Raw genomic sequence first — 13,210 nt, forward strand, 5'->3', positions numbered from 1 at the left:
CAGAGCAGACTATGCTATCTGACGAAATACATATCTTGCTGGTTACGGATAGCTCCTCAGAGGAGGATTCAGAGACAAATGACCAGTCCTATTTCCCCCCGAGGTGTATGCTCTAACTTGGCAGGGTTATGTTGCTCATATCGTGCATATGGTGTCTTGCATTGCTATGTCATTTGATTAGTTTAGACATGCTTTGTGTGAATGCCACATGTTTAGTGTCTAATTACCATATATGTGAATTATGCAATGCCATCTTGTTGCAAGACATTATATATGTGAATTATGCAATGTTGTCTTGTTGCAAGGCATTATATATGTGAATTATGCAGTTCCATGCTGTTTAGCCAATCATCATATATGTGAATTATATCATGCTATCCTTTTTTTGTATTACGTGTTCCATTTGTCGACAATGTTTGTATATTCAACTACTCTTCATGTGCATCAACCATTTGAAGCGGTGATGGAAGTATCTGAAGTGAAAACAAGGTATTCAGAGCAGACAATGCTACCTGCTGAAGCAGACATCTTGCTGGTTACAAATATGATGAGGACATGAATGCGACCAAAAATATTACATACATGTATATTTATGAGGTGATTTCTAATGCAAACTATGCAATAATTTATTTATGTCACCAGGACAAAAATACTTCACCAACTTTTGTGTCATGTCTAATTGCAGGTGTATGGGACATTTGTACAATCCACATATGAAGATAAGGAGAAAAGAGATGTTTAGGTGTTGTTCAAAAAGTCCTCTCATGTCACTCTTGGGCCAAGAGAAGATAGAGTCCAAGTCTCTCACGTTCTGGATTCAGATTTGGGCTACACAGACATAGCTGCCTCAAAACGCCAAGAACTCTTTCATACTGACTCCGAATTGGGTGATTCTTTTTTTGTTGGAAAGTAGATTTCGTGCTCTTTCCAACCCAGTTGGATTCAACTTAAATTTGTCTGGAGTGTTGAGTTATCAATGAAACAATCTGACGCTGCAGCAGAATCCAAGTCAAACTACAAGTCCAAAGGTGTTGCATCACCTCCACTTGGGCCCATGAGCCTTGTACGACCTAGGGTTAGTTTTAGGCTGCCTTGGGACATCCTCCCACCTCCTTGGCCGCCACCCCTTGCTCAGTATAAGTAGATCCATCTAGTAGCTTTTTCCTTGGGATTTGATTAGTTAAAAGTTAGCCATTGCAACTTCGTGTACTTCGTTTGTGTCGAACGACCAGACCAAGACCGCTTACGGATCTCCACCTTTATCAATACTTGATATATACTCGCAATATTCAGATTGCTTATCATATTCTTGCTTGTTCTTCGATTGCTTGTAGGAATAGACCTTCGTGGTCAGGTTGATCGTGCTTCGGTGTGGTCAATAACCTCTCGGGGTTGGTTTAGCGATTGCTAAGGCGCAACGTTGTGCACGTTTGTAGTCGGATCGTCAAAGTCGTCTCCACCAAATCGATAACTATCATCTCATTGAAAGATTGGGACACCCCGCCTCTATCAAGATAGCTCTTTAGAGGAGGATTCAAAGACTGATGACCAGTCCTATTTCCCACCTAAGGTCTATGCTCAAACTTGGCAGGGTTATATTACTCATGTCATGCATGTTATCTTGCATTGCTTAGTTTTTACATCATATATGCGATTTCCATCTACTTACTTGCTTACTATATAAATCATATATTTGAATTATGCCATGCCATCATGTTTACATAGAGAGCATCTATTTGAATTATGGCATGCCAACCCATTTAATAAAGACATCATATAGTTATATCATCTCATCCTATTTAGTGTTTACAGTCATCATATTTTGAATTATGTCATTCTATCCGTGAATTATATCATGCTATCGTGTTTCCACAGGCGGCATGTATGTGAATTATGGCATGCCAACCTATTTAATCAACACATTATATAGTTATATCATGTCATCCTGTTTACATAGTCATCATATTTTGAACTATGTCTTTCCATCTTTTTTAGTTAGCCATCATATATGTGAAATTGTGTCATGCTATCCTGTTTAGTTAGACATCATATATGTGAAATTGTGTCATGCTATCCTATTTGGTTAGACAACATAAATGTGAAATATTTCGTGCCCTCTTTTATTCCCCACTATCCATTGCACTTGTCTATCATACAATGTCTATACATTCAATTACTTTTCTTGTTTATCAGTCATTTGAATTGGAGAGGGTGATGGCAGTATCTAAGGGAGTAACAACACGGTCTTCAGAAAAGATAGTGCTACCAGTTGATGCAGATAGAACCATGGTTGTACTTGCCCAAGAACCAACCCCACCACACATAACCCAGACTCTCGCATATTGTACCCCTACCCAGTTGCACAAAGAACCAGCTACACCCCTTCTAACCCCAACCCTAGCAGATAGTAACCCAGTTCCAGTTGACACGACACTGTGTCCACCACAGAGCACCCAAACACGAGCAGTTAGTAAGGGAACTGCAGTGCCCAAAGCAAGAGGACCGCCACTCTGAATCCCAACTCAACGCTTAAAGCAGAAGAAGAATTGTTCTCGGGTCAGGTTCTGTAGCTATGGTTCATACTTCTTTGCTCTTGCATCACTGTATTTACTCATACCAACTATTTTCAAATTTGAATGATGGAATTGAAACTCCAATGGCGCAACAGGTATGTTTTAAACCTGTTTCTTTAACTGGTTTGCTGTTGTAACTTGCTCTCTGTTGATTTCAATTTCAATTGAATGAACATTTATGTTCTCATGTCATGCACATTACAAGTGTTGTTATTGGTATGTAGTTTCCCACACTTATATTCTATCTATTCTGCTTTGTCTTGAACAAATATTATTTGAACTATGTCTCTATCTTGATTTGGCAACAAAAACTAGAATGATATAGACCATAAATTGACCATGGTACATAGATATATGTTTGTTTCATGTTGTTATACTGTCCACTTTACTACTGAACTGATTTATCAAAATGAGTTTCATATACAACATGGTAAACCTGTGATGTGTCTGCTTGTTTCTCTTTTAGAATGTGGACAAAATATTGGAGAACAGTACCCCGTTATGCAATGGTAAAAGAAGTAATGCAGATATGGTTCAAGATAGTGAGACATCCCTGTTGGTCTCTAAGAAAGCTGATAAAAACTATCTTGACGATAGTGAGATAATCCAAAAGTCATGTCTTGATGTATTGTTCGAGTTACTGGCCACTACTGCTAGCACAAGCTCTTCGAACTCACTGCCTGAATCAGTTCGTCTTCTTGAGTCTCAATTTCAAGTTGAAAGACATCGATCAGATGTGCTGCGACACGAAGCCGAAGGACTGAGGAAGTCCCTGTAGAATTCAGATGCATACTTTCTGGTGCAACAGCAAGCGCTGGAGGATTTAAGAGCCAAACAAGACAAAGATAATAAGCTTGCTAAGCATCTTGCCAGCATTATGGGTACCCAGGATATTGTTTCTTGAGCTCTTCTATAGTGGTTTCAGTTTTGGACTTGTTTTGCTGCGGTTTTTATTTGCACTAGTCGCCAACTTTGACAACCAGTGTGTGTGATATGCTTCTTTGTTCCCTATATTTGCACTGGTGGCGAACTTTGATGCCCAGTGAATGTAATATGTGTAATAGCCGTGATAGCCTACATAAGTTGCTTTATTATTTATTTCCTTGTTGTCTTGTTTATTTGTTTTCTTGTAGTCAGTGCAGTTCTTTTTCCACGGTTTGCTAGTGGTCACAATAACCTATTTTTTAAAACTAGGCCACAATAACCATGGGCTACATATTTACTGTAGTTACCATGGGCCTCCTACGGGCCGTAGAAACAATGGACCTTCTATGGGTCGTAGAAACAATGGGCCTTCTACAGGCCGTAGAATCAATGGGCCTTCCACGGGCCGTAGCATCAATGGGCCTTCTACGGGCCGTATGATCGATTGGCCAAACATGAGCCAATAACAGACCGCATTAAGGGCCGTAAACAGGCTAGAGTTGGAATCTTCCGTTCATGGGCCGACCATAATGGGTCGTCGTTAATCGGCCATATTTGATGACGCTATTAAAACGGCCCAACGGATTAACGGGCCGCAAACGAGCTAACTGTAAGCACGGGCTGAATTTGGCCCACAAGCATAAAAGGCCAGTAACGGGCTGTAAGTAACTGAATCCTTGAAATGGGCCCAAGAATAAATGGGCCCTGAGAAGGCCGAAAGATAAACGGGTTGGAAACGACCCAACGGAATAATGGGCCGTTAATGGGTATAAAGCATTACACTATTCATTACGGGCCAGATTCACCACGGGTCGTTAATGGGCCAAGAGTTACAAAGGGCCTCATATGGGTCGAAATACATCATGGGCCATACAAGGGTCAGAAGTTACAACAGGCTGGAATCATATTGGACGGCCCAGATGAAGCTACTGGGCTTAATTCCGATAGGTCGTAACGGGCCATGAGTTAGCGGGCCGTAAATGGGCTATATACGAACATGTCATTAACAGGCTTTCTATGGGTTGACCCATTACCTTTTAACCAAGGAAAATGGGCCGGGCTTTTCACCGGAACGGGCCTCTGTTGGGCCGTGCCACATGTCGACGTATCATAGGCGCCTCCTGTCCAATGAGTGGATGACATCTGTCCCAACGGTGAGCCAACACATGTTTCCTCCGGCCAATGACAATTTTACACGTGGAAAATACCCATTGGTCCGGGCTGTTAACGGGTTATTGGATCCAAAACCGGACCCGATAGCTTAACGGTGAACCGTTACGGTGGATGCCATGTGTCGGTCACCCTTGACGAAAGCACTTCTATAACGCGCGATTTATCGTCATGGAAGTGGACACTTCTGTGATGATAATTTTTGTAATGTCATGGAACACTTCTACGACAACACAGGTATGACTATCTTGATTCTGTCATAAAATCTTCATGGATGTACATGCATGACAGAAAAGGTGACCTACTGTGACAAACAAGTATCATCATGGAAGTGTATTTTTTTGTAGTGTAATATTCATGCCATGATTAGATATATGATCAAATTTATGCTAGGTAGCATTCCACATCAAAAATTATCTTTTTTATCATTTACCTACTCAAGGATGAGCAGGAATTAAGCTTGGGGATGCTGATACGTCTCCGTCGTATCTATAACTTTTGATTGTTTCATGCCAATATTTTACAACTTTCACATATTTTTGGCAACTTTTTATATGATTTATTGGACTAACCTATTGATCCAGTGCCCAGTGCCAGTTCCTGTTTTTTGCATGTTTCTTGTTTCGCAGAAAATCCATATCAAACAAAGTCCAAACGGGATAAAAATTTATGGAGAATTATTTTGGAATATTTATGATTTTTGGGAGGTAGAATCAACGCAAACGGGGGCCCACAGTGACCACAACCCACCAGGGCGCGCCTGGCATGTATCTTGTGCCCTCCTCGAACGTCGGTTGGGGCCTTTCTTATGGCGCAAGAAAGATAACTTATGGAAAAAATCATGTAAAAATTTCAGCACAATCGGAGTTATGGATCTCCGGGAATTTAAGAAACCGTGAAGGGCCGGATCTGGGGAACGCGAAACAGAAGGGAACAGAGAGGGGGGGTCCAATCTCGGAGGGGCTCCCTCCCCTCCGCCACCATAGAGGCCATGGACCAGAGGGGGAACTCTCCTCCCATCTAGGGGGAGGCTAAGGAAGAGGAAGAAGGAGGGGGGTATCTCCCCCTCTCTCCCGGTGGCGCCGGAACGCCACCGGGGATAGGATCGTGACGACGATTTAGATCAACAGTCTTGCTACCACCAACACCAAATTTCACCCCCTCTATGCAGCAGTGTAACACCCCTTCTCTCCGTTGTAATCTCTACTTAAACATGGTGCTCAACTCCATATATTATTTCCCAATGATCTATGATTATCCTATGATGTTTGAGTAGATTCGTTTTGTCCTATGGGTTAATCATGATCTTGGTTGGTATGATTGTATATTTTATTTATGGTGATGTCCTACGGCGCCATCCATGTCGCGCAAATAGAGGGACCCCCGGTGTAGGGTGTTGCAATATGTTCATGGTTTGCTTATTGTCGGTGTTGCGGGGGTGACAACAGCCTATACGTGGATAAGTGGGTTATGGCGTATGGGAGTAAAGAGGACTTGATACTTAATGCTATGATTGGGTTTCATGACCTTAATGATCTTTAGTAGTTGCGGATGCTTGCTAGGGGTCCAATCATTAGTGCATATGATCCAAGTAGAGAAAGTATGTTAGCTCATGCCTCTCCTTCATATAAAATTGCAAGAATGATTAACGGTACTTATTATCGATTTCCTAGGGACAAATGACTTTCTTATTGACAAAAGCTATCCACTTTTATTACCTTGCAATTTATTTGTAGTTTTATTCTCGCAAAGTACTCCTAGTTTTATTCTTGCAAATTAGTTTCATACTTGTTTTAGGTAAAGCAAACGTCAAGTGTGCGTAGAGTTGTATCAGTGGTCGATAGAACTTGAGAAAATATTTCTTCTACCTTTAGCTCCTCGTTGGGTTTGACACTCTTATTTATCAAAGAAGGCTACAAACGATCCCCTACACTTGTGGGTTATCACCCGCGTGCGCCAGGCGCGGCTGGAGGACGAGTGAGGCGGGCAAGGGCGGGCGCGGCCCGAGCTCTGTGTCGGGTGCGCGGGGGCGGGCACGCGGGCTAGCGAGCGCTGCTGCGGCGGGCCGAGCGGATGCGCGAGCTCTGCCACAGCGGCGGACGGGCGCATGCATGGTCCATGGTGGGATGGAAGAGTCGGGGCAGGGCGAGCGCGTCCGTTTGGGGTCCAGGCGACTCATGCAAACGTTGGGTGCGGATGCGTCCGCCGACCGTCTGCCCACCGGACGCTGCCCCAATTCTACCCCAAACGGACAAAAAAAGACGTTCCTTTGGGGTCTAGTGTTGGGAGTTGGCATGACGGCAGCGCGCCTTCAGCTCGCTCAAGTGCTTGTAGTCGTCGCTAGATGGTCTACGGACCTGGATGTCAACTTTACTTCTGGTGTTCTTTGTACTACCTTGACAATTGATGAACATGTCAGAAGTTTTCTCAAAAAAAAAACTTAATACTGTCAATGCCATGATTCTGACTTATTTTTGAATTGGATTAATCAGAAATTTGCTCAATTACTCAACTGGTCTAGCACATAATGGCAAAAGGAGGTTCTCGGGTTAAAGATGACGTCTGGCGAAAAGGATATACAAGCTGCCAACATTTTTTTACCGTAAAAATATGTACAAACCGGTCTTACAACAAAAGGGTATCAACCTATGCCTGTTTTATGAAACAATGAAAACATATTAAATGTTCTGTTCTACCCAACTATGAATCTTTTCTTTGATCTGAGTAGTCCACAATCCTTCTTAAAGATAAATTTTTTCACCCCTGGATGTGAGGCACAGCTGATCTAAAGATCTTGCCATTCCTTATGAACCAAATACCCCAGCATTCCATAGTTATAATGTCTAATGCAATATCTTGTGGAAGTTAAAGTATGGCAAGCTGGAAGTCATCAAATATTGTTATACCTATGTGCTTTAATGGGATGATACTATCCCAACACTGTAGAGCAAAAGGGCAGTTTCAGAAGAGATGAAGGAGAGTTTCCTTAGTGTTATCTGAACATAAAACACAATTATAATTGTCAAGATGCATGGTCTTTCTGTTGAGAAGGTTCCTTGTGTTGCTCTTGTCATGGAGAAGGAACCATAGGAAGATCTTGTGCCTCAGTCTGCAGGATGTCTTCCAGATGTGCTGAAAGAGAGGATGGACATCAAGTGGCGAAAAGTATGAGCAAGCTGCCAACATTGATAGCCTAAAAAATAAATACTGCCAACATTTCTTAGTTTATCGTGTTGAGAGCTAAACTGCAACCGTCGTCAAAAAAGATTCCCCTCGTCCGCGCCTTCCCCTCGTCCTCCCTTCCCCTGACCTCCCCACAAACGCCGGAGGAAGCCGGCGAGCAAAGCTTGTCCGGCGGACGGCGATGGCGGGCTCGCCTCCTCCCTCCACGAGGGGGCCTCCGGCTGCTCCCGCGGCGGCGTGCCAAGGCGCCATGCGCGACGGCGGAGCTTGGGCGCTGGGCGGCGGCCCCAGGTGCTCTCGGCGGTGGCTGCGCGCCGCGGCTGCGAGAGCAGCGTGGCAACCAGCGGTGGCGGCGGATCGGGGCTCCCCTTCCCAGATCCGTCGTGCAAGTGGGTGGGGCCGGTCCAAGGCCGTGGCCGCACGAGGCGGGAGCGCACGGAGAAGAGGCGCGGCAGCGTGGCTGTTCTCGGCCGGGAGCCAGCAGCGGTGCGAGGCTGGGTGTCTTGGCGCAGGTGCTGGCGTGCGTCCCCTATCCCTGGTGACTGCAGCGCGGGTCCTGCGGCAATGCGAGGTTGCCTGGGCCTGGAGGCGGCCGTGCTGCGGGGAGAGGTGCTACGGTGGTGGGAGGTGGCGGCGCGGGTGTGCCCAGAGTTGGCGGTGTGAGCTGATCTGGGTCAAAATCCGGGCCTGATCCGGATCATGTGGTCGCGGCCGGCTGTCCGCCGGGAGTGGAGGGACAGCCGCGGCTTGTGGCGAGCCCGTGCCTGTGCGGCTGGAGGTGGAAGATGACTCGGGGTTGCTGGTTCTCAGCCATGTTGGAGATGGTAAGCAGGGTGGAGTGCTCTCGTTCGTGCGGATCGTTGATGGACTATGTGTTGATCTCTATCCCGTTCGAACCCAATGGGTCGAACGGGCCCCTGACTCGCGCCCTCATTGAGGGCGCTCAAACAAACCATGGTTGGTGGGCCCCTGTTGCCAGCGCAATATAAAGAGGTGGGGTGCCGGGGCACGTATCACGAGGTTGACCGTGCACCACAACACCACCGACACATCAATCCGATCTAGGGTTTGCGCTAGACCGACGGGAAGCTCCGCCGCCACCACCACGCCCACACTCCGCCATCACCATGGCCGGTGCTGGATCGAGTTCATCCGCACCAGGAGAAGGTAGGTTACCGGATCTACTAGCCTACTCCGATCATAAGGTTCTATCAATGGTATCAGATAGCCAGATCGGGCTAGAAGATTTTCGGTAAAAGAATACATAAAAAAACAGAAAGAAATCCCCTTTCCCATGAACCCTAGACAGGGCAGAGTAAAGAAAACCCCCAAAAGAACAAAGTTGCGCCGCTGCACATAGCCGCGCCGTTCCTCTCGATCCCGAATCGCATCGGCACGCCGAGGATCCGGGAAGAAGAACCACCCCACGGGGCAAAGGGCACCACCACCGAGCCGTTTGACGGCGGCGCGTTCACCTTCGAGGTGCTCGCACTCGCCGGCAAAGGGGTCTGCGGGGGCGTTGCATCGGAAAGTCACCATATCCCTCTCTCTCTATGTCTGTGGGGGATGAACAGAGAACTGGAAAGGGAAAGGAAGCAGAGGCGCCCCGGGGGGAAGGAAGCAGAGGCGCCCCGGGGGAGAAGGGAGCAGAGGCGCGCACGACGCGGTGGCCCTCGCCGCCGTCACCGGTGGCCGGGGCGCAGCCCCCTGCATCGCCGTCGGGAGAGACCGAGCGAGCAGAGAGAAACAGATCGAGTAGAGAGTGGGGGCGCTAGGGTTGGACTGGGATCGGACTCTCTGTTTTGTTCCATCGAAATCAGCGGACGGCCGTCGATCGTGATGAACGGTCCAGATGAAAACCGTAGCCTCCCACTGGCCTTTTGGGCCGAAAGTGACCGCGGGCCAGGCCGAAGCAGGTCGTTTCACGCCGGGTCGAGGTTGCTCGGCGCGCTCGCGCCCGCGGGGAAGCAGGTCGTGGGCCGTTGCGCCCGCGCTGGGCCAAGGCCGGTGCACCCTGCAGTTTTTTCCTTTTTTCTGTTTGTCTGTCCAGTGTTTTGGGCAGATTGAAAATAGTTTTTTCTATGCAAAGCTTTTTCCAATGAAATATTTTGTTTAGAAAACAGAAAAGTAGAAAAGTTTATGGAAATATAAAAGAAATTTTCCAGAGAAAGAAATGTTCATGAATTTTATAGAGAAAAATAAAAAGTTCATGATTTTTTAATTTTGTCAAAGAAAAGTTTCTGCAAAGAGTAAAAAGTTCATGAACTTTTTATTCATGTTTTTCCGCTGCGTACAGAATTAATATTACTCTTTTTCTGAAAATAAAAGTTTAAAAAGAATTATGTTTTTAAGAGCATGTTAAAGTGATTCTTAAAATAAATATGATTATGTTATTTTTTATGACCAACGTTATTAATAACATGATCATGTTTTATTATTGAGATTTAGGGGTGCATTTATTTCTAATATTTTGCCCAACGGTAATATAGATTTAATTGCATAGACAATTGTATGTTTTAATTTGACCAACGTTAGATTATTGCATATAATTGTTTTATTGATGTCACTTAAATTATGATTTCAGGAGGCTTTCACTTGATGAGTTGCCTAAAAGAAGTTCCGACACTCAGAGGTGACAAACACACTGAGTGGAGGAAGAAAGTTGAACTGGCATTTGTTTGTGCTGATCTTGATTGGGTTGTGGAGAAACCACAGCCGATCAGACCCACAGAGCCAGTAAGAGAGGCCACTGATGATGCTGCTGCATGGGCTAAAAAGAAGGGGGACTATGCTCCTTTGGAGCAGTCCTACCTCATAGATAACTAAAAGTGGGTCGATGCAAACAAAAAGTGCATGGCATTTATAAAGAATACAATTGAGAGCGCCATTGTGGGCTCCATTGCAGAGTGCACTTCCGCAGGGGAGTTGCTTACAAAGATAAAGAGCCAGTTCATTGGCTCTCCAAAGATCTATGCCACCCAATTTTTAGAGCAACTGGTGACAGAACGCTAAACAGGTGGTAGTCGTGGAATAAGAGAGCACATCCTCAGGATGAGTAATATGGCAGCAAAGGTTAAGCCCATGGATGCGGATCTGAAGATCAAACCAGCGCTCCTGGTCCACCTGGTCATGGCTTCACTGCCACAGGAGTTTGCAACTTTTGTTGTAAACTAATAATATGTCACCTGGAACATGGGACATTGAAAACACAATAGCAATGTGTGTCCAAGAAGAGGACAGACTCAAAGCCGCACATGGTGGTTCAATCAACTATGTGAAGGATTACAAGAAAAAGAACTACAATCAAAACAACAAAAGTTCTCCTTCAAAGAATGGAAAAGCCCCCTATCAGCATCAGCATCAGCAACAACCTTTCTCAGTGGACAAAGACACGTGTCTCCACTGCAAGCAGAAAGGGCATTACAAGAAAGACTGCGCTGCTTGGCTGAAGTCAGTCATGGCAAAAAGAGGTAACAATATAGTTTCATTTGTAAATGAATCCTTGTATACACAGTTTTCAAAATCCACTTGGTGGATTGATTCAGGAGCAACTGTTCATGTTGCAAATTCTTTACAGGGATTCCATTCGACGCGAACTATGCTAAGAAGCGAAAGACGCATTGAAGTGGCAAACGGAGTTGAAACAGAAGTTGAAGCTGTCGGTGACATCTCCTTGGAGTTAGCTGGCGGATTCAATCTTCTACTTAGAGATGTTTTATTTGTTCCATCATGTCATAGAAACTTAATTAGTGTTTCTTGTTTGGACAAAGATAATTATGAATGTCATTTTGGACATGGCAAGTGTGCCATTTGGTATAATAATGCTTATGTGGGTGATGCTTTACTACATGATGAGCTTTATTTGTTATCACTTCGTGAAAAAGTTTATTCCGTTTGCAATGGGAAAGAAAATGTTTCCATGTCGAATAAAGAGCAAAAGAAAAGAAAAAGAACATTCGACTCATCGAAATTATGGCACTGTTGAAAGGACCACGATGTCGCCTAGAGGGGGGGGTGAATAGGCGTTTTAAAATCTTTTACGGATTTGGCTATATCCTAATGCGGAAATAAACTAAGCGGATACTTTTCAAGCACAAATCCTAAATATACTAGGCTCACTAAGTGCACCAACAAGTTAGCATAAACAAGATGAGAACAACAGGATATGAGTAAGCACAAGTAAGTCACACAAACTTACTCAGTGTATATCACGAGGTATGGAAATGAATAATACACACAACCACAAGTAAGCAATACAAGCTTACACAAATTGTATCACAATATATGGAATTTAATGATACAAGCAAACTCAAGTAAGTTACACAAACTTACTTGAGCAATATCACAATATATGGAAGTTTATAACACAAGTTAGCAATTCACACTAATCACAATGTATATCAATAGTAGCAAGTATGAATTGCGGAATATGAAGTGTAGGCCTAAATAATCTCTACAAGGAAATGGCCAACACAATATAATCAACCACCACAATATAATGAGGACAACAAGATATAGTAAATGCACGGTCAAATGACCAAAGTCAACCACAAGTAAGGAGTTAGGGTTAGGGATAACCAAAGTCACGGAGACGAGGATGTATCCCGATGTTCACTTCCTTGGAGGGAAGCTAGTCACCGTTAGAGAGGTGGATGTTACCACGAAGGCACACCAACGCCACGAAGGCTCACCCTATTCTCCTTGAGATATCACCACGAAGGCAATTCTCAACCACTAGTGGTAGACCTTGAGGCGGCCTCCAAACCTTCACAAACTTTTTGGGGGACAAATCACAAGTTGATTCCTCACCGGAGCACTCCTACCGCCTAGGAGTCTCCAACCTCCAAGAGTAACAAGATCAAGGGGGAAATGCTCAAGACTTGCTCAAATCACGAATTGCTTTGGTCACAAGAGGGAGAGGGAGAGGATCTATCTTTTGATTGGAACAACTCTCAAGAACACTCACTAATCTCTCCGGGATCTAAGATTTGGTGTAGGAGAAGTGAGAGGGAGCCACTTGTGTTCTTGGGACGATTTGGGATGAAGTGCTCAACCCTCCCCCAGAGTGGGAGAGGGATATTTATACCCCCAAAGAAAATAGAGCCGTTTCCCGCAGTTGTTGACCTGCCCGGATGATCTGGACGCATACCCGGATGATCCGGGCAATGCCCGGATGATCCGGGAAGGTCAATATACAATGTGGTGAAGTAGATACCCGGATGTCCGGGGACATAGCCGGATGATCCGGGCAATTCCCGGATGATCCGGGTGGGTAGCCGGATGATCCGGCTAGCGGAATAAGCTTCTGTGATGAATTTTACGAATAACCCGGATGATCCGGGCAGGAACCCGGATGATTC

General features: G+C 45.1%; 1 long non-coding RNA gene across 1 annotated transcript; it reads left to right on the top strand.

Annotated features, from left to right (window-relative positions):
- The first annotated feature begins 11,242 nt into the window (after nt 1–11,242).
- Nucleotides 11,243–11,697, top strand: LOC119303925. Its single transcript, XR_005148033.1, has 2 exons — nt 11,243–11,320; nt 11,428–11,697. It is a non-coding gene; the product is annotated as an uncharacterized LOC119303925 (long non-coding RNA).
- The last annotated feature ends 1,513 nt before the right edge of the window (nt 11,698–13,210 follow it).

This window comes from Triticum dicoccoides, chromosome 1B, assembly GCF_002162155.2.
Source record: "Triticum dicoccoides isolate Atlit2015 ecotype Zavitan chromosome 1B, WEW_v2.0, whole genome shotgun sequence".
NCBI classification, from domain to species: domain Eukaryota; kingdom Viridiplantae; phylum Streptophyta; class Magnoliopsida; order Poales; family Poaceae; genus Triticum; species Triticum dicoccoides.